Genomic DNA, 24,921 nt, shown 5'->3' with positions numbered 1-24,921 from the left:
GAAAAATGCAGTGATTCATAACAGATACAAATATTATAGGGCAAGGCAAAATGTTTCCAATGTTTGAACTTGTTTTGGTTGTTTTCAGGTTGACTTGTGTGTTGTTCCTCTTCAGATGGAGGCCAGTATTCCTGTATATTAATAATATGATACAAACACATGTAAAGTCCTAAAGTCCTAAAGATTTTACATTTTTCTTTTACTATGGATCAGACCTGGACAACTAATGGATTACACAGACACTACAGTAGTCCCTCGTTTATCCCAAGACACGCTGAAGGGACTATGTCTCTCGGCTGGTCTGGGAACGTCTTGTGGTCCCACCGGAGGAGCTGGAGGATGTGTCTGGGGTGAAGGAAGCCTGGGAGTCCCTGCTTAGACGGCTGCCCCCGTGAAATGCGGAAGAAAATGGATGGATAGGCGAAATCCGCGAGTAGCTAGCTTTATCTTTTACAATTATTATATATGTTTTGCAGCTGTAAAACCCCTCACCACACACTTTATACACTTTTCTCAGACAGACATTAACATTTTCTCACATTTCTCTCTCTTGTTTAAACAATCTCAGAGTTCAAACCTTCGTAGACGCCTTTGTCGGTGCAGAACGGTTCATCGACATTGTGGGTTTTGTGGGTGAGAAAACTTGCAAACATACAGCACTTCAGAGTCACACTGCGATCAAACATTTATGTAAATTTGATTGAACGCATTCTGTACCGTACAGGACACACAGGATGGAGGAGACTGATGGACAATGGTCTACAGTCCTTTAGACAATCAGGAAGCAGAACACAATGCAGGTTCATACTCTGTAAAAAAAAAGCATGCAAAATTGCACTAAAAAGGTCTGGAAAACAGCAAGGCCGCAAAAGGTGAACTGCGTTATAGTGAGGGACAACTGTACACCTATACAAAATACAACAACATGCAAGATGTAAAGTGCTAGTGACATCCACCTGCAGCTCCCTGTCTACTGCCTGATTTCTCAGTATTCTTAACTTATTTTAGCACGACTTGGCAAAAACTCCATGGGGATAGAATAGGAGAGGAAATATTCACACAGACTGTCCCTCAAATTAGAATTAGCCAGCTATTTTTGGACTAAACTAGAATTAAACCTAAAACTACACCCAGACTAGACCCAGGCTAAACAAGGACAAGAACTGGACTGATCCAAGTGTACATCAGGACTAAAATGCGCTGAATCACATAAGAAGTGTGAATGCACCATTAAGCTCATTCTTATATCCAGTGAGTTTCTGTATCTGTGCCTATATTTCTTCCTCTGTCTCAGCAAACTGTTATTTCCTCATCTCCACTGTTTCTAAAGCAAAGCCTGTATTTACTGTGTACTAACTTTCCCTGTCTGTAACTCCAGTTCCCATTTGAAGAGCTGTGATGAGATCCAATTTGCCACACAGCCACTTTATGGGCACTTTTCCAGCCTGGCATGGTTTCAAATGGAGTGTGTAGGTAAATAAGAGACAGCAATTCACTTTTCATTCATGTTCAGTAGAGGATGGGCACAGTTATTTTTGAAGAGGCTTTCTCCCCATTACAGGAGATACTCGCAAAAGATACGCGGCAAAGGTACAAAGTTAATGGATGGAAGATGCAAGCAAGAACACAGAGATCCTGCAGGAGCGGAGCTGTCGATAGCATCTTTGTACAGGATGTGTTTGGAGACTTCAAATGCATTAAAGAGGCTGTTCTCAATTTGTCACCATGTATTTGAGCCTGAGAGTACCATTACCTTCAAAATATTATTACTCAAAGAACGCTTATTGTGCTTGTGTCTCTGTTATAATTTGCACATTGTAAATCACAATGTTCACCGAAAATGACTTAATAAAAGAAACATGTTTGCAGACTTTCGTGTTAGAAAACTGTGGCGCCCAATGGGAGCTGACGTAGGTAAATGTAGAACTCAGCTCCAGTTTCGCCCCTATAACTGCTCTAGCCTCGATGAGCTTCATTTGACTGGAGCGAACGCTATGAGTGACGTCACACTCACTTAGTCCACTTCTTTATACAGTCTATCATTTGGATCAAAATTACTACATGGCACTGCCGAATTCTATACATATCATAAATTGAAGAAAATAAAATTGAAGAACAAAGTAAGTACAGATCAGTGCGTTGTCAGCTTTATGTAAATGGTGAAAACAGGGGTTGGTCTACAATATGGTGTCTTGAAAATAAGCAATTAAAGATTGCTCAGACATGTGCGAATGACTCCAAAAACAATTTCGAGAGGATAAATGAGAAGGGAAACAAATAAAAGATGATTAAAAGGTCTGAAAAGTCTATTTTGCATAATTGGTCTGCTTTAAAAGTACACTATATATGACTTTCTGCGTGGATATGGTCTGTCACTTTCTTGTCTCAATGGAGATCCAATAGCTTTGCCTGGAATTTTTTAAACCAATGCATTTAAATGATCTGTCTTAGATTTTTCAATGACATACAACATAAAAAACATACATTCTTAGTGAAGCGGGGTCACCTCTCCACAGAACTGACACCTAACATGACTTGGTGGCAGTACTTGCCTGTCTCCATGGCGATAGATATGTTTATGGACATGACCAGAGACGAGGAGGTATCAGACCCAGCAACACAATAATGGGTCAAATATAAAGAGCAAAATTCCCTACAAGGTCAAAAATGTACCTCAACTTTAACATTGACATTGACAGAGCATCCCATTTTGGAGCCATTTCGGTCAGATAGATCAAATCCCTGCTTATGTTCTGAGATCAGATAAGATGGGGCATTCTCCATTTCCCTTCTAAACAGATTCACAAATCTCATAATGCTCCTATGGCACAAATTTAAACCCTGGAAGCCACCTGCTTTACTCCCACTTAGCTAAATCTTCTCAACAAGGTGCTAAATTATAAACACATTACAGCAGTCACAGTGGTTGTAGGCCTGGAGGCAAGACAGCCCAAACCTCGTCTTAAACTCTGCCTGGTCACCCACGGGTGCTCTCTGTCTCCCTGTGTCTCCCTATGTCTCTCTGTGTCTCCATACGTGTCTCTGTATATGCTCTCCTCTCCTCTGTTCTCAAACACAAGGCTGCGATACACTTTTAATGAGGCAAAGGCGTTTGCGATGCGTCACCAGCTCCGTTCCCACAAGAGCCACAAGTGTAGAAATGTGTGGATATTATTTTTATTCAACACCACTGAATCTATTGGCATTCTGAGTGAGACTTAGACACAAGTGTTTCTAACTAGGGCTACGCATGGACTATTGTAGGGAATATTAAGATTTTGTTCGCATAAAAATTGGATAATTATACTTGATGGAACAATCTTATGAGTTAAAGTGGCTGTATCTGATTTTTATTCATGTAGTTGTCTGTTTGGACCCAATGCAGCCCTATAATGTGAAAGCAGCTCATAAAGTCAAAATGAGACAGCTGTGTCCTTCAAATTATAAAGTGTTTCATCCTAGGAGATCCAGGAACTATCATGCTAATAGATAAGTTTGCTATGAAGGTAAAACTCTCCTCCGGCCTCTGAAAATTGTGAAAAGCATTTATAAACTCCATTTGCGGAGAATAATTAGGATGCTCAGAGCAGAGTGACCCATAACATGGCCTGGGGGTGTCACCAGTTTTCTCCATTGACATAGATTAGCCATGACATCGCCAAGGAGACAAGCAGATGACATGCCCTCCATCAGAAAGTTACATAATGCACATTTAAATTATGTTTTAATGGAAAAAATATGAATCTTTTTTTTTTTTTTTTTTCTCATGCCACTATTGAACAAATACGCAAGTTGCCAATGGAATGCAGCATGTTGGAAACCTTGTGGTCAGGTTCACTTTTTGGTTTACTTAAGCATTTTGAGCAAGTATTTTGTTTTGAACATACAAATATAAATCTAGCTTTTTACTTTATGTTGTCTTCTCTGGTTTAGCTGTGGTTTGAGTTCAGTTAATCCCATATGTAATCTATTGATCCTTTGCTAATGTGTGCCTTGTGTCACCATGGTAACTGCTGAACATTCCACCATAGAGATACACTGCCTGGCCAAAATAAAAAAAAGTCGCCACCAAAAAAAAAGGTCACACACTCTAATATTTCGTTGGTGCGTCTTTAGCTTTGATTACGTCACGGATTCGTTGTGACATTGTTTGAATAAGCTTCTCCAGTGTCACAAGATTTATTTCCATCCAGTGTTGCATTAATTTTTCACCAAGATCTTGCACCAAGATCTTGCACATCCCAAAGATTCTCAATGGGGTTAAGGTCTGGACTCTGTGGTGGACAATCCATGTGTGAAAATGATGTCTCCCTGAACCACTCTTTCACAATTTAAGCCTGATGAATCCTGCCATTGTCATCTTGGAATATGCCTGTGTCCCCAGGGAAGAAAAAATCCATTGATGGAATAACCTGGTCATTCAGTATATTCAGGTGTCAGCTGACCTCATTCTTTGAGCACAGACTGTTGCTGAACATATACGAGTGTTCATGGTCCTGTTTTTAGGAGTTTGATTAACTAACTAAAAAAATATTGGCTAATGTTAGCTAGCTTGTGACTGTAATATTATTTGAGGGGGACTGGTTTAACAGTTTCATCTTAACTGTTGTAGCTCCAACTAAGTCAGTTCTTTCTGGTCAGATTGTGTTAAAATAAAGCTCAGATTGGAGTCTAAAAATCCTCAGACAGATCAGTGCCTATAGTTAGCATCACACCTCCAGGGAATGTTGATGACATCAGCTGCAAAGTATCAATATATGGTATTGTTCTAGTCCAGGTTTGGTCCAATATTAGTCCCAATTTTAATGTGATGTGAGTGCAATAAACAGTGAGAAATACAGCATTCAATAAAAAATACTGAATATAAAAAAAAAAAATCAGCGCAAACAACTTGATTAACTAACTTTTAATTCATTTTATTTTTTTTTTTAACACTGTCATGATGCATGCATTATCTGCCTCCTGTGTTGTCTCCCTGTGTGCTTTCCCCTTCCCCACCTGTCTGAGCCTGGAGCTGGGCGGAGTTTCTGACTCGTCCCGCATGCACCTAGAGCGCATCAGCGCAATCACCTCCACCTGCTGGGGAGCATAAGATGGACGAGCTTCAGACACTCGGTGCCAGATCCTTGGCGTGTCCACGTGAATGCTCCAGCTTTGTTTTTTGCATTTCTGGTTCTCTATTTTTGACGCTTACTGGATTCTTTCTGCTTCCCAGATTCCTGCTCTCTCGCTCGTCCCTGCTCCTGGTCTCTGGTTCCGCTCCTGACTCTGCGCTCCAGCTCCGGTACAGTCAACCCCTTGTCTTCACCTCCTCGTCTAATCTGTGGCTCTAGCTTGCTCCTCGTCTCCCACTCCTTGGACTACTCCTGCTCGGCTCTCTCTGGCTTCGTTCCCAGTTCTGTCCTCGCCATGGCCCTGGCCGCCCTCTGCTCCTGTTCCGGCTCACCGAGACGTACTCCCGAACCCCGGCTTGCACCCCGCTCCCCGTTCCCTATTGGATTAATGAACTCTTGTCTTATTTTCACAAACTGTAAATAAACACTGTAAATCTGCCCCGAGTTCTGCACTCTTTGGTCCACCTCACACCAGCCCATATGACAAACACATAGAAATTGAAGGTACCATATCGTGTGGTAATTGCTGTATTGACTTGTCTGAGAGCAGAAAATGGTAGATGACATTGGAGATTGTGTAAGAGGGTACAGAGCTGTGGGCAGAGAAAGAGGATGACTCATCACTGTGACCTCCAAGTTCCCATATGGACAAAATCTTTAGAAAAGCATCCTTAAGTAATACAAAGACTGAGTGTACAAGTATTTTTTCAAGGTTCAGAAATTATTTAGCAAGTGAAAAAGTTTGGTTTAGTCCAGTTTCCTTTGCTTGTGTGTTATTGACCAATGACTGTTTCACTGTTTGATTTTCGTCCTTTCCGTCAGTTAAATCTTACCTGGGATCCAGAATAGACACTCCTCTAATACTTGAAAATGTGAGTTGGGTCACCGCTGAATCTGTTTTCAGATGGGCGTGATTGACGGGTGGATTAATTAACCAGAGACACGCATGGTCCATTCGTATCAAAACCAATGTGGCTGCCTAGGAGGAACAACGAAAAAGAATATCACAGGGTACTAAAAAAGTGGATTTTTGCAGAATCCATAAGTGTAGCATTTTGTTAGTTTATAAAAGATGCTCCTTTGTTGGACATTATGCATTTCCAGCACCCATAGCAGCTCCACATATTAAGTAAGTGCATTTAAGTGTTCGTATTCTTTAGGTTGGATACTATCGCATTGCTCTGGTTTCGCTGTTGAACACCCGCTGTCTAAAAGAGGATTCAGTGCTTTTCTTCCTCCGCTCCTGTAGAGGCTTAACAAAAGGAGCAGCTGAATTACCTTCTCCACAAAAGGACCACGAAAAGCAGATTTCACAGCCTTCACCGATGCATTTTCCTCCCTGTACACCGAGTACTGTTATACCACACGACAGTTCGGTACTTCGGGTGCTCCCTGCTCAGGATGGCCTTGGCTCAGGGTAAATTAGTGTTAGACCTATGTGTGCTTTTATGGAGGTTAAAGCTGCAGCTGGAACGTCCTCTGTAAAATGATGGATTACAAGGTCAAAAGTGACTGGTAAAGCAAGCTTTGCTATTAGTTGTCAAAAGGTACCTTTTAAATGCTGGTGCTGTTCCATACATTGGCCCTAACACATTTTCAATAGAGGGGTTAATCTTAGCCTCCAAACATCAGAAAAAAAAAATAATTAAAAATTAAAAAACTGAGCTGTTTGGTGAGAAGCAGCCACCTGACCACATGGGAGTAACATCAGAGCCTCGGTAGGAAATGTTTCAGAGGAAGTAATTTACACAGTGTTTTTGAAATCAAGAAGGTTCGATTTCAATCTGAAGATACTGGACCGAGAAGCTAGGGCCTTGTTACTTGAGGACATTATCACGCGTAGTAAAGTTTAGTGTGTTTTATGTAGTATTTAGCACCAAAATGTGCATATATGCTATCAATAACTTAATAAACTTTTTTAACATCGTGCTAAACAAATCGCACCAAAAATGTAGCCTGCCAAGACAGTTTGACAAGGAACTTTTACTTTTGTTTCACCTCCTAGCACAAATCCTACATGAATTATTAAACTTTAGAAACGACAGCAGGAAGTTAGATATTGTAACAAACATAAACAACAACCGTTTGTCTACACAGCCTACAAATGTACAAAATTTTGTCAGGAGGAGCTGCTTACATTTCTGGAGGATTAGCCTGTCGTATATGTTTTAGCTTAAACCCACCATTTCACCACAAACGTTTGGCTTTTTTTTCAGTCAAAAGTTGTATTTGGTGAAAGTATATAGATGTTTTAAAGTCATAAAATACAGTGCGTTGTTCAGTTCAGTCTGGCCACTCCTCCTACTGTTTGCAAGCAGAAAAACAAACCATTAGCCTTGGAAATGTAATGTAAAAGTCCAAATGTTCTCTCCTGAATATAGTGGTGATGCATTATGCAGAAGTAGAGAAGTACTCCTCTGTGTACCGCTCAGCTGCTCGGAGCACTTGAGGCCTCTCCGTATGCAGGCATGGGGAACGGAGCATTATCCTGTTAGGGCCTACACGCCAAATTCGATCTGAACCTACGCTGACTGCACGGAGGAAAATATCCGATCACATATATATATTCACAAATATTTATCTTGTTTTGTGTCATTTTGATTTGTTTAGTTGGTAAATTTATATCATTTGAGGTACAGAAACTAATGATGCACACGGAGATAACTTTTCCATCTAAAATAAACCCTCAAGCAAGATAAACAATAGTAATAAAATATTTACAACTGGAAATGTGTGAATGTTAAAGATAGATAATGATACGTGCTATAACGTCACGCTGGGGGGTAATTCCCATGTTGTTTTGCTTCACCAAAGTCAGTTCTTTATGGTCTGATCGTGCTAAAACAAAGCTAAGATTAAAGTCTATCTTAAGTGATGGATCTTCAGACAGAGCAGTGCCTCTAATTATCTTCACCCCCAGATAATGGTGATGAGCTGCAAAGTATCAATTAGCATAACTACGTACTGTTACAGAAGTAGATTAAATTTCTGTTCTTGCAAATGGCATGGGGTGATAGTGGAGAGTCTCACACCTGCTCGTTTCCATGGAGAAGTTTTTGCTTTTCCTGGAAAGTCCCACAGTATTTAGCAGAGTGTTCAAAGCCTGTATATTTCAGCGCAAACAGATTTGTGTTGGGATTTGCCGTCCTCCCGTGAGTCCAATGTACGAGGCTGAGATCTTGAACTGCTTCTACACTGAGCTAATCTTGCATTTATTCATCTACACGTTTTTATTCTAACTGTGAGTGGGGGAGTCGTCTCTCCATGATCTGACTTGCAACAAGGTCTGTTGACGTCATCTGCTTTCCTCCATGAAGATACCATATTTTCCAGCCTATTAGTTGCACTTTTTTACATAGTTTGGCCTGGGGCGCGACTTACCACTCAGATTCGACTTATATGTGAAATTATTAAAATATATACATCTTCATTATTTTTACTCTGACAACTGTGTGAGGGCACTCTAAGCTCTTGTACCAGTATGACAGCCATCTGTTTCCAGAGTGGTGCTTCATCTACTTCCTAAGTTGGTGGAGTTGTTCAACGACACCGATGATGAAGAATTCAATGGATTTAGAGATTTGGAGTGAGATCGAGGGTAAACTTGTTAGCTTGTTTTTTTATGCTTTAGTTATCTGATTAACTGTTAATATCTTACATTAACATAGCAGACACTATTCAGTTCATTGTCTATGTCTTACGTTAGCTGTACTGCTATTCAGCCTGTTGTTCTCTATGTTATTGATATTATTATAACTTGCCTTTAAAGATAAAATGTCTATTTTTGGTTTCAGATTTTGTAAAATGAATTTCCCCAAAAAATGCGATGTAGAGTCCAGATATATATATATATATATATATATATATATATATATATATATATATATATATATATATATATATATATATATATATATATATATATATATATATATATATTTTTTTTTTTTTTTTTTTCTTTATTATTGGGCTTTTTTTTTTTGCTGCTGCAACTTATACTCCGGGGCGACATATAGTCCAGAAAATACAGTCAATAAGTATAATGCCATAGTGTGGACTATTTAGGGCAAATTAATAACTTCCGAGAGACATGTTGGCAAACGTTAAGACACTGTTGACCTTATTTGGCCCCACCCATTTTTGCTACTAAACTGCACTTTGTTTGCAGTGGCACTTTCGGGAATCCCGTTCATTTCAATGGAGAATATGAGAGAAGTTTTGTCACTAAAATATAATATAATCAGTGGTGTAAGGTAACAAAGTAAAAGTAGTGAAATACTTTACTTACGTACAATTTTTAGTTTTAGTTTTTTTTTTTGTTTTTTTTTTCACTATCACTAGATTTAACACATAAGCAAATTAAAAAACACCTGTGTGAAATACTTTTACTTAATTTAAAAGTACATAAAAGTAATAGATCTTAAATAGTTTTACGTGGGTAGATTTTTTCATGAGGTACTTTTTTACTTTTTGTCTCTGAATCTGTACTTTTATGATGATTTTTTTTTTTTTTTTTTTTTTTACTTTTTACTCTCATGATGATTATTTGTGATTATTTATGTTTTCATTTGTTGTATTGTGATTTTAATGTCTTTTTTATTTTGTAAAGCACTTTGAATTACCTTGTGTACTACTAAAAAGTTCTATGGTCATGTGACTAACAAATCGACACTGCTCTGATTCTCTGGGAGTCTTTAAAATGGCTCTGTAGTCCTTATAAAATGTATTTGTTGTCAAGATCAGCACCTCCTTGCGAAATAATACAACCCGAACAACAATGGCGGTGCTTATAGCAACTTCAGGAATATGTTGAATATGGCTGGATGAACTTAATGATAATTTCAATACCTGCACTTTATGTAAATCAGTACAATAACCTTTGAGGCCAAAAAACACAATATTTCTTTGTCTAGACTTCTTTTGTGCTGTAGAAAAGGCTGTTTATTCTCCAGGTGAGGTTATATAAATGCCTAAGGAATGATAGACTCCCTCAGAGATGCTGCAGATATCAGGAGTTACACCACTTGACCTTTGAGGAGCAGAGGCTGTACCTCAGCCTCATCCCGTGGGCCAATGGGAACAGAGAAAACCCAACAGAGTACATATAAATATACCGGCTTTGAACACTCAGCTAAAATTGATGGAGGATTTCTGAATTTATAAGCGTTTTATCTACTCTTATGCACACTGAGCAGGAGAACTGTGGTGAATTAGCTGGGTTACAGTATATACATAATTAAAGAAGATTTATTGTTTATGCTTTTGTCTGATATATAGTTATAATCTACAACACCTGCAGATCATTTAGTTGTATTTTGGGCATTTTAAATTGCAAAAATCTCTTTTAAAGGGCCCATATTATGCTTTTTTTCTGATCTATGTTATAATGTTGTTTCCTCATCACAAACATACCTGGAGTTGTGTTTTGTTTCATTCACATGTTTAACACACAAATCCCACATATTTACGCTGAGGTCTTCTCTCAAACAGAAAACACTCTGTTCCACTTTGTGATTTCATGTGGTAATACAGGAAGTGCTTCACTGTATGTTTAACCCTATTGGGGCGGATGCTATCGTCGTCGATAGACTCGCGGTTGCGGACTTTCCATTTTCGTAACTCCGCAACCAATTGTGCTTCATGTAAATTCAAACAGAATCTCAAAGCAGAGGTATGGGGCTCTTTAAATATGTTACTGTCATTACAGTAATGTGCTTACGTTGTCCCTCAAAGATGACCAATCAGAGCAGGTGCCACCAGGATTCTCAGGATTGATGAATCAAAGGAAAAAATAAGGATGGATATGTAAAATAGAAGAAGTTGTATGAAAAAAGGTAAAAGTACATGCTTCCTTTAACATGATTTTTATGGCAAAAAAAAATAAAAAATTATATATATATATATATATATATATATATATATATATATATATATATATATATATATATATATATATATATATATATATATATATATATATATATATATATATATATATATATATATATATAAGAATAAAAGTCTAGGTGAGCTATAATGTTCTATGACAGACATGGACAAACTACGGCCCGGGGCCACACATGGCCCTTTGGGCTTATTAATCCAGCCCACCGAATGTGACCAAATCATATTAAAATAGGTGAGGGTAAACCTTGTTCAACTGACCTTTTCAACAAGTTGTTCATCTTTTGTCACTTGATAAAACTGAATGTGAGTTTTTCTGCTGTGTTTATGTAACTGATATTTAATAAATTCATTATTACTTTAATTAATGCATTTGGAAAACAATTTGTACAATGAGCATATGCATGCTTTGCTATATGTTTGCTACATATATATATATATATATATATATATATATCCTGGCCCTCTGTCAAATTTTAGAACCCATTGTGGCCTTTGTGTCACACCCCGGGTCTATAGTGTGCTCAGACCTTAAAGGGTTAAACTCCATACACCTTCATTAAAATCATTTGAATCATTTCAACCCTGAAATTGCCCATCAAAAGGTAAAGGTAGCTGAAAACCACCACTTCATGACATCACAAGGTGGAACGAAGCATTTTGAGCTTTGGAGATGTGGACAGACTAATAAACCACAATCACTCAAACATGTGTGAATAAAACAAAACACAACTCCAGGTATGTTGTTGAGGAGGTAACATTCTAACATGGCTTAAAACTCACAAGAGTTATGTACACTATGTTGTTATTTTGGCACAGGCAGGAAAAGGTCAAGTTTGAGGTCCTTTCGCAGATACATGAAGTAAACAGCCCAAAAGAAGCGTACAGATTTTATTTTATTTTCCGTTGGTAGATCCAGAAATGACAAAAATATGAACTTTTACATGCTATTTGTAGATTTATGCATGCTAATCAATTGCTCACATAATTCACACAGGACTCATGTTACCACAATTATTATTATTATTATTATTATTATTATTTATTATATATTATATATATCATTATATATTATTTTTTAAGGGGCAGGGGAAGGGCTGCTGTGGGAACAAGGCAGAATAATGGTAAATAAATGACCAAAAATAAATGTAGAACACAAAGACTTGATGGTGATGTTTATGTCTAATGAGCTTTAAGTAGCATATCATAAACCACACGCTTCTTATGAGGCAATTATTTTTTTTTACAATGATTAAAAATTTAGAGTGGTTGAGAGCCTAAATCATTAAACCAAATACAATAAACTGCTGACTTATCGCGCTACATTAGAGCAGGAGCCTAATAATGTTATTTTATTGAAAAGTTTTTATTTAGCAAATAAATGCAAAAAGTTTTGTCCAAACAAAAACTGATGTATCGCAATAACAATCAAATCATGACAAAACTAATTGGTCCGCCTACATTTTTTTACCTATGCTGTATTTCTTTTATCGTTTTTGGAGTTAACTTCCATATCTCCATGGAGACAATCAGGGTATGCTCACAGGCGAAGCTACAGGTCAGGTCTATGGAGCGGTAACATTGTGCACAGTGAGATGCACGTATTAGCGGGAATCCCATTCATTTCAATAGAGAATTTGAGAACAGTTTTGTGGCTAAAATATTATATAAACAGTTGTGGAAGGTAAAGAAGTAAAAGTAGAAGTAGTTTAAGTACTTTTTTTTTTAGGTATCTACTTTTACTGGGGGATACTTTTACTTCACTACATTTGAGAGCAGGGATCTGTACTTTCTACTGCACTACACTTTTGAACTGGACTGAAAAGTAAAAGTACTTTACATATGACTTGAGGGGTCATTTTTAACATTCTGACTAAAGTTTTCAAGTTCAAATTTTGATTTTAAAAGAACCAGTAAGAACTTGAAAAATAAAATAAATAAGAACTTGATGTGTATTGCTAAGGCTGACAAAAATATGTATCATTTTTAAACAATATCACTGCATTTAACACTTTAGCAAATTAACAGTACTTGTGTGAAATACTTTTACGTTTTACTCTAAAAAGTACATTTATAAAGGGATACTTACCTTCAAATAGATTTTTTTCTTGTGATACTTTTACTTTTACTCAGTAAGATGCATGTTCAAGGTATTTTATAGCATTAAACACATCTATGCTCAGTAAGTTTAATGCCATCCCAAGGGACATTCCAAAGCAATAACATCTCCACTGAGACAAGCAGACTGCAAACCACACAGCAGAAAAGTTACATGTTTGCCAGTTCTGCCAGTTTAGTCTTTGGTTTAAAAAGGTTCAAACATATAAGACTGTCATGAGGCACGTATCTCTGCTCCTGTGTTGCCTCCCTGTGTGCTCTTCCCCCCTCCCTCGCCTGCCTGAACCTGGAGCTGGGCGGAGCTCTCGGCTCCTTCCGCGCGCACCTGCTTCCCATCAGGGTAATCATCACCACCTGCCGTGGATAAGAGGAGCTGGGAGAAGACACTTGGTGCCAGATCATCAAACGTGACTATTCCAGCTCCGTTTTTGCACTCTTTGTTACCTGCGTTTTTGATGCTCATTGGATTTCTGCTGCCTCTCAGGTTCCGGCTCTCCCGACCGGTCCAGCTCCTGGTCTCTGGCTCTGCTCCTGACCTCGCGCTCCCGCTCTGGTACAGTTTACTCCCTGTCTTCACCTCCCTGTCTCGTCCTGGCCTCCGGCTTGCTCCACGTCTCCCACTCTGGCTCCTGTTCTTTGGACTGCTCCAGCTCGGTTTCTTCTGGCTCCGTCCCCGGCCCTGTCCTCGCTCCGGTCCTGGCTGTTCCCTGTTCCCGTTTCCGCTCTTCACGACGCAGCCCTGGGCTCTGGCTCGCCCCCGCTCCTCACTCCTTGTCAGATTAATGAACTCTTGTTTGATATTGCACAAACTGTAAATAAACACTGTAAATCTGCCCTGAGTTCTGCACCTCTTTGGTCCACCCTACACCAGTGTTACGACAAAGATATAAATATTTGCAGATGCACAATAGAAAAATATAAGCCATTTTCTTCGGCTTATCCAGGGCCAGGTCATAGCGAGAGCAGTCTAAGCAGGGATTCCCAGACTTCCCCCACCCCAGACACTTCCTCCAGCTCCTCCTCCAAGGCGTTCCCAGGTCAGCTGAGAGGCACAGTCACCTCCAGCGTGTCCTGGGGCCAGAAAATGCAAGTGATTTTACAATTGCATTAAAGGTGTGATTCCACCATGGTTCTTCATGTATGGCAGTCACCAATTCTTCATCAAAATTAGCTTTGGGAGCAGAAATGTGATTATACATTCAATTACTTATAATATAAATGATAAAGCGGTTTGTGTAGCTGAGAAGCCGTTTGTGAGCCGTAGAGCCATTTTAAAACGAGAACGATTCATTTCATGTATGTGGTTCCTTTGTAGAGACAGTCGCAGAGTCCATCTCCATTGGCTCTCAAAGAATGGCTTTTCAATTTGTAATTTACTCATTTCTGTTCCATTGTAGCTCAAACAGCACGCGGTTAGTTTCTCACTGCAAATTTATCTGAGGTCTTTTTCCAGTCCTCAGGGAAATCAAAGAAGGGAGCTCCAATCCAACACTACAATTACAGATGTTTCACCCACTGCTATGACCCAAACAGCCATTCACAATGCTAAGAAGAAAAAAGGGGCAGGTGCAGAGGAGAGGACAAACAAATGATATAGCTATGTCCCGATCCAAACTACCTCTTACTATGGCTGTTTTATGACTTTTCTGATTGGGGTTCCATCACCAAGGAGATATTATTCCTTTGCCTGGAATATTCCACAGTGTGGCATTAAACTCATCTCTATTTTGCATGTTCAGCCATATGTGTCTTTTAGGCTGAAAAAATGACTTGGAAAACATGCATACTTAATGAGTGTGCGCACCTCTTCACAGATCTGACCTGTTATTTGGCCTATTGGAGTTGTCTACTTGTCTTCATGGAGATATGCAAGTTTAATGCCATACTGTGAAACATTCCAAGCAAGGCAATAATATCTAGCCTACATGAAGACAAGCAGGTGTCAAGATGTCCACCAGAAAAGTTCCATAGTGCTTTAAAGGAGACATATTATGCAGAATTGATTCTTAGGCTTTTAACCTTTTTGATACTGGTTTCCTCTCATCATTAGCTTATTCAGAGCTGTTTTTTGATTTATTCATGGACATTTGCATAATCCTTTCTATGAATAAGTTGTTTTACCTAAATATTGCAGTTTACGAAGAACAAAATGTCTTTAAATACTAGAAGAAATGTAATTTATATGCCATAGATACAGTATGTCACTTTCCGGTGGTGACACGTTACTTGCATGATGAAACAGAAAAGTTAAAATCACTTCGGAACATTCTCTATCATAGATATGCTTTATTCTATACTGTGGCCAATAGCCAAATGCATAACATTTCCATGGACACAAGCAGCAACAGGTTCTCTTCCTGTCAAAATAGGAGTCAGGTTTGTGGAAATGCAAGCCCACTCACAAGTTTTTCAGTGCAATAAACACATGAAGAAACACACTTTTATTTTAGACTTTTTTAGGACCAAAAAGTGGCATTAAAATATAATTACTATGAAAAGTATGACTGAGGATGTTGAGTGACTAAACTATAACGGCACTGGATTGTCATGAGAATCATTGGTTTTGACAGTTTGCGACTGCTCTCTGTACTTTCGATACACAGCGTGACAGTGGAGTTGTGAGTGGGCGAGTTCTGAGCTGGAGACAGCTTTTCAGTTATACATGAAAAGTGTCATGTTATCTGCCTTCACAAACACCAAAAGAAACAATGGAAAAGACATAAGCTAACACCTGAGATACCTGTATAAAGGTGTACTATGGAACTTTATGGTAGGGTGGGTGATAATTCTTTGCCTGGGATCCAAAATATATACTTCTTCAAACCTTTACAAAGATGTGAATCTGGTCAGTGAAGCTCCTTGAGTTCAGATGGGCATGATTGGTGCCCATCAGGGACATGCACGGTTCATCTGTATCAAAACAAATATGACTCCTTACAAGGAAAATAAATAAATAAATACATAAATAAATAAATAAATAAATAAATAAATAAATAAATAAATAAATAAATATATATATATATCTCACAAGGGACTGAAAAACATTACAGATTTCTGCAGAATTAATAAGCATTAAACTGTTTATCTGAGCTATGTTTGATTTTGTTCAAATTGGTAGATGACCAATGAGCTCCTTTCTTTCATATGGCTCACTCAAATAAACAAATCTGACTTTGGACTTGCCAGGCTAGAACCTCCTGGATTGTCATATTAAACTTATATATTCTGTATTGTGTACATTTTTATTGTATAGAAAATCTACTGAAAAACATGCATTCTTGAGTGGGCTTGCCTCTCCGTAGATCTGACATGCAACTCGGCCTGATGGCATTACCTGATCGTCTCTACGGAGATATAATGACAGAAAGAAAGAAACAGCGTTCATATTACAGTTTATAACCGAATCTCTCGAATTCTTCAATCCATTTTACTTTGTCTATATCTCTGCCTGTTCCTCTGTCAAAAGAACAGGCAGAAATAGCGGAGACCTGGGGAATTTCAAATGAATTGCCTGTGATTTGAAATGAGACTGAATAAGGGGCAGAGACAGAGCGGGACCAAAGGAGGTATTATGATCCTCTATTGCATCGTCTCACCTCAGCCCCATTATCTCCTGTACACAGCTTCAGTGAAAGGGGCCATGATTTTTCAATTGGACATGTCAGCGCGACTTTTATGTCGGCTCAGACTCTTCCTGACTCCACTCTAGCAATGTAGAGTAGAATGTAGAGTTATTTTTTTAATATATATATATTTATGCAGCAAAGGCGATGGTATAATTGGTAGGTATGGTGGGTTTCAGACGACATCGCAACAGATGTACTACTCAAGATGTCTTACTCATATAGCCTAGTCTGCTCTGATTTCAATTCATTCGTTTGTGTTAAAAATGTTGCAAACCCTAATTATTGTTTAAAAGGTCCATTCTAAATACTGGAATGTTCTACTGTATGATTATAAATGTAAGTTGTATTTATTGAAAAGCAGGTTGACCATCGCTACCTGTCAGTAAAGAACAACGCTGTATAAAATGGATTTATAAAAGACTGTTTGATAGACTGCTTGAATATCTCACTTGTTTATTCAACTTTGATACTTGAACCTTTAATACAGGATCTCATGATTGTCTACATCTAAAACACATGTGTCAAACTCAAGGCCCCCGGGCTAAATGTGGCCCCCCACGTCATTTTACATGGCCCACAACAAGATAAATTAAAAGGTTTGACTGTTTTAAAGTGTCAGTTTATCAGGAGATACAGTTATACAGCCATATTTTTACATCTATGGAAATGTATATGTAATATTTGTAACTCGAATAAGAAATAAATACAGAGACAGTTAATTAACAAGTTAAAAAAGTAGTTTATTTACATTACATGTGGCCCTTTGAGAGTGACCGTATTGCTAATGTGGCCCTCGGTGAAAATGTGTTTGACACCCTAATCTAAAAACTGGTCATATTAGAACTGAAATGGGGAAAAAGCTTTTAGTTATTTTGCTTCTAAAAATAGAATACATTTCAAAGACATGCAAAACTGCATACATCAGTGCCACAAAATCACTTTAATAATCTGGTGATAAACATTTTTATACTCACACTTGCTCCTGTTTTTAATGTTTTAAATGGACCTATGCAGTTATTGTTTTGTTTGTATTGTTCAGTATTTTAACAGGGAACTCATGAAAGAAAACTCTGTCTATGTAACTAAAGGTACATGAAATAAAAATAAATACAATTGTGTTCAGTCTCTTTTTATTGCTCAAAAACACCTTGCAAAAACATGCATTCTTACTGTGAGCAATGTAGCCTCTCCACAGATATGACCTGTCCTTGGTCTTGTGTATTTATATTTACATTTGTTTGTATTGTGAAGTTCTAAATCGATAAAGCCCTTTGAATTACTTTACTTTGCATACGAATTGTGCTATATAAATACACTTGCAGGTGGCAGGAAAGCTACTTAGTCCACATTTAATCCACTATTTTTGTTGACAACTTTTGCAGAGTGCCAGTAACGTTCCACAGTGCATCTTTAAATGCCATTGTTTATTAGAGTAAATTAGTGGTTCTATGTTTAATACTAGGCTGTGGTGACTCATTATGATGAAATGTAATGAGTCCATTTAGTGGCTCGGAGTGACAAGGCCCCTGAAGTGTGATGTACTAACTGCGCTTGGACTGAACGCGTTATTCTGTCATTATGTCACACCGGCTCAGGCGTACTCAGCCAAATACTGTTAAAAGCCTTTTAAATCGAATGTGAAATAGGTGTAATGAGAACACTACATCTAATTTGTGAGTAAAAATAAATGTACCATTATTTGGGGAAACAGATGTGAAAGCTGTCAGACTGAATACATAAAGAGTAAACAAGAATTAGTAAAGGTGATTCAACCATTTTCAGACTACGTAAAATAAAAATGTGTTGTAAACTCCAATTACCGTCATTATATTGGCTAAGTGATGCTAATACGCAGAATATGCAAAGTTTTGATTGCACCGATTACAGTAATAAGGCATTGGCTGTGTCTGAATGTCCACACTATTTCCTACTTAGGGCAAAAAAATAGTGCACTCAAAATTTCCCACAATGCACCTTGAAAAGTAGTGTTCACTGCTGGTCACTATAGGCTGATCAATATAGAATTTATACTTGATGATGAATGAAACACTATTACATAAACTGTTTCTGTGTAAAGTTACTAGCATTACCCACTTACCTTAAGATGAGCTGTGAAAAGGTTGATAATTTCCACATCTCAGACAAAAAGCTGGTGATTTGAGATCCAGCTTGACAAAACATGCATGGTAAGCTCATCTACTTTATGTTAAAGGGCCTGTACATGATTTTTTCCCGTGTATTTGAGACATATTTTTTGCCCCAGTTGAGTTAAAAATGTCTGCATTTAATTAAACAGTGGTCCCTCGTTTATCGCAGGGGTTACGTTCTAAAAATATCCTGCAATAGGCGAAATCCGCAAAGTAGTCAGCTTTATTTTTTACAATTGTCATATCTGTTTTAAGGCTGTAAAACCTCTCACCAAACACTTTATACACTTTTCTCAGACAGGCATTAACATTTTCTCACATTTCTTTCTTGTTTAATTAATTAATAGTGACTCACGTGTATTTCACAGTTCCTCTGACCGTGCCTCTTCGTCCTGGCGTCGCTCCGCTGTAGTGTCGATCGAACACTTATGTAAATTTGGCTGAACTTATTCCATACTGTACAGGAGACACCGCTCAGAGGAGATCGCTTGACAATGGTCTACAGTCCTTTAGCCAATCAGGACGCAGAACACAATGCGCGTTCATACAATGTAAAAAAAAGCATGCAAAATTGCACTTTAAAAAATCTGCAAAATGTGAACAGCGATATAGTGAGGGCCAACCGTACAGCATTTTATAATCTGAGAACATTAGTATGCTAGTTGTTGTTAACATTACTGTGAACAAAACTTAGCACTGGTCTCTGAGGGGAAATGTTTATGAACTCATTGTGTGAGGAATAACTTTGGACCACTGCAAACCATTTATAATGAACTAGTTCTGTTTTTCATGTTTTTAAGACGTTTAACCTAAAGCATGGGTGCCCAAACTCTTTTCACCGAGGGCCATATCTTGAAAAATATTTGATACGGAGGGCCAGTGGTCAATACAGTGGATAATTCAGATGGGTGTATTTAACATAGTTTTGAAGTCATACTTTACATAAGGCTTGAAATATTAATTTTAGGTCTGTATGACAATGCAATTTGATGTTATTTAGGTTATATTTGTAGGATTCTTCAAAATTGCTGTAAAAAAAAAACCCAAAACAAATTAAGATCAATTGGGCCAATTCACCTGAAGGCCAATAAAAATTGGTCTGAGGGCCACATTTAGCCCCCGGTCCATAGTTTGGGCAGCCCTGACCTAAAGCTTTGTGCATCGATGGATTTTAAAGGGACACTATGTAAGAGTTTTGGTGAAGGGTTTGTAATCTTATTTTCTATATGTGTCATGATGTCTGTTTGTTGCTGCCCTTCTGTACTCTCTCTCCCCCTCCCTCACCTGTCTGTCTGGAGCTGGGCGGAGTCTCTGACTCCTTCTGCTCACACCAGGAGCACATTAGAGCAATCACCCTCACCTGTGGTGGTGCATAAGAAGACTCGGCAGACTACACTCGGCACCAGACCGTCCGCGTGTAAAACGTGAATGTTCCAGCTCTGTTTTTGCATTCTTGTTACCCGCCTGCTTGTTCTCATTTTGGATTTTTGCCACCTTTCCAGACTCCTGCCTTCGCCCGCTCCTGCCTCTACGCTCCGGTACAGTCGTCTCACTCTGCACTGCCTGACTTGGTCTCTGGCGTCCCGCCTGCCTCCTACCCTGGGTCCTGCTCCTTGGACTACGCTGGCCCTGCCTGTCCTGGTCTCGTCCTCGCTCACTCCAGCCCTGGCTTCCCGTTCCCGACCCGCTCTCCGTCCGTCCTGCCTGCCTCCTGCTTCCTGGGTCCTCGTGTGTGTTATTTGAACTGTTTAAGACTTTAATTCACAAGACTTGTAAATAAACACTGTCAACCTGCTCTGAGTCCGCATACTTTGGTCCTGACCCGCACCGTTACGACAATATGGAAATGTTTGGTCTGGTCTATTCAACAGAATGACATAAAACGTGGGACTCTCTATGGAAACAAGCAGGTGACTCCAAACCAGATATATATTTTTTGCTGTAAAAATACCTTTGAAAAATTAAATCCCACATTCCTTTTTCGTATCAAAGACTTGGTTCATTTGGAGGAAAGGCTTGTTCAAATTCTGGCAGATTCACAAACTCACTGAGCGCAGATGAAAAATATCTCTTCCACAAATGTTTTTTCTTGTTGGAGCCGAAATCCATTTGGCAAAAGCAGAGTTTCCAGGACAGAGGCAACATTGAGCCTTTTGAATGCTAATGTGTGCTAACAGTGAAGCTGGCAGCAGGTTCACCGCCGCATCTTTCATCTCCGAACATCCTCATAGTAATTAGAGGTGTCATTTTAACTTCACTGTGTAGGCAGAGGCACGTACATCCAAAAGCGGTTAAGCCTGTGAGCAAGGTCCAAAAACCAAACGGTAGAAATAAAGTAGATCCGCACAGCCGCTCTCTGGACATCCCGATTTGATGTTCCGGGTCAGAGCCCTTCAGGATTTGAGTACTTCATTCAAACTAGAGTAATACACACTTTGTATGCTCTTAAAAGTTAGAAAGGTGTGACATTTATAAGCTATATGGGCCAACCTGAACCACATGTTTTGGTGAAAGGGAACTCCTGATGTTAAAGGTGCTGTGTCTGTATTTGTAGTGTCAGTGTAAAGGCAGCACAAAACAGACTCATTTTGATAAGAGCTTAAGAGCTGCTAATACAATATATGAGTATTGGAGGAAGGCAAATTTAGCTCAAATAAAAGTGAGACAAAGCAGGTACAGTGCCTTTAATACCTCTGTAATGACTGGGCCTATACACATGATACAAAAGCTGACATGGCATTCAATAGCTTCAGAAAGTGATACCGTTATTCAGCAATAAATATGTGATTATTGCCAGTTGAAAGGTTTTTAAGCCAGAAGATTAATATGACACATTTGTGGAACCAAAATCTAACAAATAATGATAAAGTTCGACATATGTGGATCTTAAGTTTTAATATTTCTTCAAAAAACAGTGACCGATAGAGATATACAGGTTGTCCATAAAGTCTAATTTAAGTCTAGTTTAATTGCAAAGACAATTGATGTGATACACTAATTAGTTCTGTTCTATATTGTTTTTAATCACGTTGTATTTTTGTATTTCAGGCATCCTGTTGATTAAAGAATGAACCCCTAAGAAATGGTTACTCCTCAAGAGAAAGCATAATGTGTATCATGGTTTATTGAGAGAAAATCGAATGCACAGACTCAACAAAACAAAGATATGGGACATTACTGAACTAAAGCTAAAGAAAACAGATGTGAACCATTGATGAGGCTATGCTGCAGTGAACGTGGCAAGAAATACAGTACCGTCTTGATGCGGTTCGTGCGACTACTGGAATCCATATAGAGGTCTAATAAACGAGATTATATATATATATATATATATATATATATATATATATATATATATATATATATATATATATATATATATATATATATATATATATATATATATATATATATAATACAAAAATTAAAAAAAAACTACAAGAGACAAGTCTGATCAAGATATCTCATCAATCGCCTTTGTAATATATATTTTTTAATTGTAAAGAGGCTTTATGGTCACCACCTACATACCCCTTCCCTCCATCTGAAACCTACTGGACAAAACAATCATTATTTTTTATCACAGCTGCTCAAATTCCTCACCAAATGCTAATACCTCATTTATTAAAACCTTTTCTAAGAGTCCTGCTGAACTCTTACTATTTCCAGTTCTATTACCTCTTGCTATCTCTGTGCTGGTTAACGTTGCCTTGACTACTGCACATTACGTTGCCACTTTTTGGCACCATCTGACTTGGCTTTCAATTTGGAGGACAGCTTCCACACGGATCTGCATACATTTCCATTTTCTAACAAGACACACAATGGCGCTTCTTTGCCAAATCCGTCTCAAACAATGTATAATTCATGGACACACTGGAAACAGACCATCTTCTGTTCGATGATCTTCCTTGTTACAGTAATTACAGTGCTATACAAGTCCCAAAATAGTCGCCATATTGAATTATTGATGGGAAAATGCTACTTATAACAGCTAGGATATCACGGCTTCATTTTCCTAAAGTGTTCTGTCTCTTATTACGATTCACCTGTGGGTCATAGACTTGTTTTAGCTCAAATCGATTGGAGATTGGATTCCCAGTGTCTACAAACTAATTAACCATAACTGCAGCAATTACAGTAAGCCCCAAGCAGAAAGCTATTGAGCGGTGCCATATAAGTTTGTGTGGACAAGCCAAATGTTTGTGCTAGATGCTCAATTGCATGAATAAAGGGGTCATTTCAGGTCAATGATAATGAAATGAAAACCTGTCTATGCATAATCCAGGTTTATGAAGTCATAGCGAGACAAATGCATGCGATGAATAGGAAATCCAAGATGATCCCAGATAACGCGTCTCATTTGCAGAAGATCAGTCGATGCATATGGACTGTAAACCTATAGGAGGACAAATGCCGATATCTGATTGGTTTAATGTTGGAGGTTTAGCAGCGGTAAATGGCATGTACTGGCCAATCCAATACAGGGATGATTAAATGGCATCAGGTGTAAAAGTCAAATTTATAATAGATTTGTTTAGTTTTTGTTTATTTCATGGGATTATATGGAAAGTGGACAGAATTGCATTCATTCAAAAATATGAATAGTTTTGTATATATGTTTAAAAACAGACACGCCAAAGCGAACATGTTTCAGCATCAGGGCTTTTATAAACTCGACTTGTTTAAAAATGTATTTATATAAATATAAAAGCAAGTCAATTCTGAAATGGTCAAACACGAAAGTACTTATCAAGCAGAAATATGTGGTTGAGAGACACTAAGTGGTATTTTATGCTAAAGTGCACTTCTTGGAAAATATTGGATAAAAAGCAAACTGAAAAAGGATTCATGTAAAACCACAAGCTCAAAAAGTCATGTTTTTTCATAACGCATCCACTTTAAACATAAAATTAACTCACAATCCTGTTTTGGCTCATCTGAGGCTGTCAGCACCCATGGGCGACCGTAGTACATGGCTCAGGGTAGTGTCGTAGTACTCCAGACAGATCTTGGTCAAGTTTTTGAGATCTTGGTCATGTCTTAAGCACATTTTTACTCAACTGTATATGAAGTTCAGGGCAATGGGTAGTGATGGGACTTTCAGCTCCTTTATGGGATCCGAATTTTTTGGATCCGTTCTCTTCAAATGGCCATTCAAGAGACTGCCTCTTTTACTATGTATTTATATGACAAAAGCCAATGTGTACAGAGAGAGCGATGACCAAGGCTAACATCTGTTTAAAATGGTTCAAACTGAGAGTGGGAGTCTGTTTACCCTTTGGAATTATCAAACTCTAAAGCTCTCACTTGTGTCGCCTGCTCTGCTTCTGTGCTGATTCTTGCGTTGGTTCTGCATAAATCTGGAGAAAAATGCATAAAGATGAGAAAGAAAAAGATTCAGTTCTTTAAAAAATGAGATCCATTTCCAACTTTCCACGCTAAGGAACCTTTCATAAGAGCCGACTCACATCAATAGCGTTGGGACTCTTGTTACTGACTCAAGGCCTGGCACTCAATTGGAGTTTCAAATGCGCACTCATTTTGAACCAGTGGACACTTCACAGCTCACCACTAGCTATCCAGATTTTGAACTACTCTAGGTCAGGAGTACAAAGCTGGAGTGTTCGCCCATTGTGCATGTTTTAGGTTGCTAGGGGAAACTGATGAGCCCAGAAGAAACCTACTCAACATCAGAGACCATCCCCAGCCTAGAAATCTTAATCACATGAGGTTAAAGCATATACTGTATATATAAATGGACATAGCTAACTCGCTAGCCGCCAAAATCCAAATACATCGACTCTGACTCCAATTCAGTTTACATTGAAAAACCGTAACTGCTGCAGTGAGCCTGAGTCATTTTGGTCTTAAAATGTTCGTATTAACCTGCTCTACGTGATCCTGGTGGTTTCATTTAGCTATTTTGATAGTAAATCAATATGTGAACATTAATAACGGGCAAATCAGGTGCCTTCTTTCCCCGAGGTCACTCCCACTAGCATTAGTAAC

The sequence above is a fragment of the Periophthalmus magnuspinnatus genome, chromosome 10 (genome assembly GCF_009829125.3).
Source record: "Periophthalmus magnuspinnatus isolate fPerMag1 chromosome 10, fPerMag1.2.pri, whole genome shotgun sequence".
Taxonomy (NCBI): domain Eukaryota; kingdom Metazoa; phylum Chordata; class Actinopteri; order Gobiiformes; family Gobiidae; genus Periophthalmus; species Periophthalmus magnuspinnatus.
Note: the sequence above shows the minus strand (reverse complement) of the source record.